Below are 5,030 nucleotides of genomic sequence, written 5' to 3' on the forward strand. Positions count from 1 at the left end.
ACGGAAACATGACAGCGGGCGTATTAACTGGAGGTGAAATAAAACGTGTTTTTATTTCATGTTAATGCACTTAAAGTAGATTTTATTATGTAAACCATATTATAGTAACAATTAACAACATTATAATATAACGTCTTGCTTGTGCTTTGTAGTGACATAAAACATTACGTGACAGTGCGACGGTTTTTTTAACACCATTACCCACAATCCTGCACTCTTCCTTACGCTCAGTGGGCGGAGCTCAAACGGAAACATGGCAGCGGGCGTATTAACTGGAGGTGAAATAAAACGTGTTTTTATTTAATGTTAATGCACTTAAAGTAGATTTGATTATGTAAACCATATTATAGTAACAATTAACAACATTATAATATAACGTCTTGCTTGTGCTTTGTAGTGACATAAAACATTACGTGACCATCGAGTTTTTTATAGTGACTTTCTGAGCAGTTTTGCAACAGACTTTGGATAAAAATATATGTATCGTTTAATGAATGAATTTAATATGATCGGTTTCAGTAAGGCAGGTTCTCCGGGGCCCTCGGTTGGTCTCTGCTGTGTTCTCATGTCACGGACAGACATTCAGCTCCGCTGCAGCTGCAGTCAGATCACCGGCAGCAGCGACAGACACCGGTGAGACGGTCAGAGATGAAGTGATTATTACACATGCGTACAGAATATATAAAACCCAGCGGCCTAGAGATATAGTTTCTGTCAGTTTATAGTATAGAAAAGGAATTCTAACTTGGGGCCACAGGGGAGTGTCAGGGGTCCCTGTGAAATGTTTAGAGAAAAAATATATATTTAAATACATTTATTTAAAACAATTTATTAAAATTAATGTAAATATTGTTTAAAAATTAATACATAGAACAGTGCAGTGAATTTAATATGATCGGTTTCAGTAAGGCAGGTTCTCCGGGGCCCTCGGTTCTCATGTCACGGACAGACATTCAGCTCCACTGCAGCTGCAGTCAGATCACCGGCAGCAGCGACAGACACCGGTGAGACGGTCAGAGATGAAGTGATTATTACACATGCGTACAGAATATATAAAACCCAGCGGCCTAGAGATATAGTTTCTGTCAGTTTATAGTATAGAAAAGGAATTCTAACTTGGGGCCACAGGGGAGTGTCAGGGGTCCCTGTGAAATGTTTAGAGAAAAAATATATATTTAAATACATTTATTTAAAACAATTTATTAAAATTAATGTAAATATTGTTTAAAAATTAATACATAGAACAGTGCAGTATTATAGTGAATAAAAACTTTATTTTGGAAATATCCACTTGTTGTTTAACTGTGTTCACATAAATTAATACAGATGTTTCATAAAGAATCAGCTTGCTTATAGAATTATTCCTCTTAATTTGGAATGTAGACTTTAATGTAAATATGTGCTTTGATGCATGTGTTTTTTTCTGTGAAGCACTGAAGATGATGTTAAAAGCACTGTATAAAAAACTTGACTCTTATAAAGAGGTTGTAACATATAATATTCATTCGAAGCTCATAATTGTTTCTGTATGTTTGTGTTATATGTTCAGCTGCTACAGAGAAGATCCTGAACTTCCCACTCACTCAACCAGACTATTTCCGCTTGTCTGAGCTCTTCACCATGAAGGACCTGTTTGAAGCCCGTGTCCATCTTGGACATAAGAAAGGCTGCCGGCATAGGTGGGTTATTGACATTAAAGGGATAGTTCACCCCCAAATTAAAATGTTGCCATCATTCACTTACTCGTGTATTTCCAAACCGATGAGATTTTTGCTCATCTTTGAGAAACAATTAAAGATATATTTTTAAAAGAGATCAATCCAAAAAGGTTATAAAGGCATCCTAAAACAAATCAAGTGGATGTAGATAAAAGGCACATTTTTTTGTTTATCATATAAAGCAATCAGATCTCTTCACAAGACTTGGGTTCACTTTATGACACCTTTATAACCTTGTTGGATCATTTAAGTTTTGTTTACCTGGACTTTCAAAAGAGGGACAGAAATCTTTTAGGTTTCATTAAAAAATTAATTTTCAAATTAATTTGTGTTTCAAAGATTAACCAAAGTCTTATGGGTTTGGAACAACATGAGGGTGAGTAAATGATAACAGAATTTTTAGGTGAGCTATTAAATATTCAGTGTGACATGTTGTTTCTTATAATCATTATTATATTAATTATAATAATATATAACTCTTATAATGAATAATACATTCCGTTTTTATATAATTTTTTTATTTTAAATTATTTGTAGCTGTGTGTATAATTGAGAAACTACATGAATCTATGCATTTATATCATTTTTTTATTATTTCTTATATATATATATATACAGTGGGTACGGAAAGTATTCAGACCCCCTTAAATTTTTCACTATTTTAAATTATTTGTAGCTGTGTGTATAATTGAGGAACTGCATGGAATCTATGCAATTATATAATTTTTTATATTTGTATTATGTACATACACACATACACATACATGAATCTATGCATTTATATAATTTTTTTATATTTCTTATAGGGCTGCAACTAACGATTATTTTGATAATCGATTAGTTGACCACACACATACATGAATCTATGCATTTATATATTTTTTGATATTTCTGTTATATACATATATCATATGCAAGTCAAGTCACCTTTATTTATATAGCGCTTTTAACAATGCAGAACACCTGCAGCGGGCGCTGAACGTCACGGCTCACGTGGCGTACCGCGGCGGCATCATCCTGTTGGTCAGCCGCAGGCGGCAGTTCGGTCACCTGATAGAGACGACGGCGCAGGAGTGCGGCGAATACGCTCACACACGCTACTGGAAGGGCGGCCTGCTCACCAACGCCTCCATCCAGTACAGCCCCGGCGTCCGGCTGCCGGACCTCATCGTTTCTTCTCCACACTCAATAACGTCTTCCAGCAGCACGTCGGCATCCGGGACGCGGCCAAAATGAATATTCCCACGGTGGGGATTGTGGACTCTAACTGTAACCCCAGTCTCATCACATACCCAGTGCCCGGCAACGATGACACTCCTGTTGCCATGGAGATGTACTGCCGGCTATTTAAAATGACCATTAACAGAGCAAAGGACAAGAGGAGGCAGATGGAGCTTCTCAAGGGGATTTCAGCCTCAGTATGAAGCAGGTCAACGAGCTTCAACATCTCTATCAGAGTTTGTGTGGATGTGGATGTTGTCCTCGCATAGAAAGTTCAGTAGAAATATGAGTCCAAAAAGTAAAAATTCTGTCACATTAATGTATTATTTTGATAAGTTCAGTACCTAAAAATTTAAAACATGTGACCATCCTAGAACTATGGAAGCCCATTTCCGCCACAGAATAAAAAAGGTAATTGCAACTTTTTATCTCACAATTTCGTTGTTTCTTTTGTTTCTCTCAGTATTGCAAGAGTTGGAATTTCAAGAAAAAAGTTTAAATTCTTAGTTTATATCCTGCATTACTCTTTTTTTTTTCTCTCAGATTTCTGAGTTTCAATCTCATAATTCATTAATTTTTTTGAATAAAAATAGTAAATGCTACTTTTTATCTCACAATTCATACTTTTCTTCTCAGAATTACATTTATATCTTGCAATTCCGATTTATTTATTTTTATTATTTATTCTGAGAATATTTTCTCAGAATGGCAAGATATAAACTCAGAATTGTGGAAAAAGTCAAAATTGTGAGAAAAAAGTCGGAACTGTGAGATATTTTAATAGTTTTTAATTTTTTTATTCTCTGGCAGTGACAGGCTCCCATACAGAACTAAAGATGTCCAGCTTAATTTGAAAATGTAAAATCCAATGACTTCAAACTGAATATTTATTGTTGTTGTTTTTTTTTATTAATTGCCATTGATTACCTATTATGTGAACCCAATAAAGTTTCACAAATCCAAATGTGATGTTTATTGAATGTACTTATGTGCATATCAGTTTTCAAATTACTTTAAGAAGCGGTTTGACTTTTAAAAACACATTTTGAATTTTAACCATCTGGTTAACTAATGCAAGTTTTAATGTGGCACCACTAGCAAGAGTCAACTGCATGTCAGTAATTTAAAATATGTTTTATATATGTATATAATGATTGTACTTGTGTTGCTTTATCAGCAAAAGAAACAGCGTGATAACGTACTTTTGCTATGATATACTTTCAGTAGGCTAGCTATGGAGAATATTCGCTGGACGTAAACAACGTATGAAATCAAATCACAACAAGGTAGGAAACAGATCCGGCGTGTCACAGCTGACACAGAACAGCATACGCTGTTTACGTCGTCGTCAGCGGATATCCTCCAAAATGGCACCAGGGTGATGCGGAGGAGACGAATTGTTGAATAAAGTCGTTTTTTTTTTTTTCTTTTGCGCACAAAAAGTATTCATAGAAAGTTCAGTAGAAATATGAGTCCAAAAAGTAAAAATTCTGTCACATTAATGTATTATTTTGATAAGTTCAGTACCTAAAAATTTAAAACATGTGACCATCCTAGAACTATGGAAGCCCATTTCCGCCACAGAATAAAAAAGGTAATTGCAACTTTTTATCTCACAATTTCGTTGTTTCTTTTGTTTCTCTCAGTATTGCAAGAGTTGGAATTTCAAGAAAAAAGTTTAAATTCTTAGTTTATATCCTGCATTACTCTTTTTTTTTTCTCTCAGATTTCTGAGTTTCAATCTCATAATTCATTAATTTTTTTGAATAAAAACAGTAAATGCTACTTTTTATCTCACAATTCATACTTTTCTTCTCAGAATTACATTTATATCTTGCAATTCCGATTTATTTATTTTTTTCTTCAGTTCTGAGAATATTTTCTCAGAATGGCAAGATATAAACTCAGAATTGTGGAAAAAGTCAAAATTGTGAGAAAAAAGTCGGAACTGTGAGATATTTTAATAGTTTTTAATTTTTTTATTCTCTGGCAGTGACAGGCTCCCATACAGAACTAAAGATGTCCAGCTTAATTTGAAAATGTAAAATCCAATGACTTCAAACTGAATATTTATTGTTGTTGTTTTTTTTT

At 34.2% G+C, this 5,030-nt stretch overlaps 1 pseudogene; it reads left to right on the forward strand.

The window, feature by feature from the left end:
* The first annotated feature begins 220 nt into the window (after positions 1-220).
* LOC107720874 (28S ribosomal protein S2, mitochondrial-like) lies at positions 221-3,295 on the forward strand (annotated as a pseudogene).
* Positions 3,296-5,030: the final 1,735 nt, after the last annotated feature.

Source organism: Sinocyclocheilus rhinocerous, unplaced genomic scaffold, assembly GCF_001515625.1.
Source record: "Sinocyclocheilus rhinocerous isolate Xijiao unplaced genomic scaffold, SAMN03320098_v1.1 scaffold751, whole genome shotgun sequence".
Classification (NCBI taxonomy): domain Eukaryota; kingdom Metazoa; phylum Chordata; class Actinopteri; order Cypriniformes; family Cyprinidae; genus Sinocyclocheilus; species Sinocyclocheilus rhinocerous.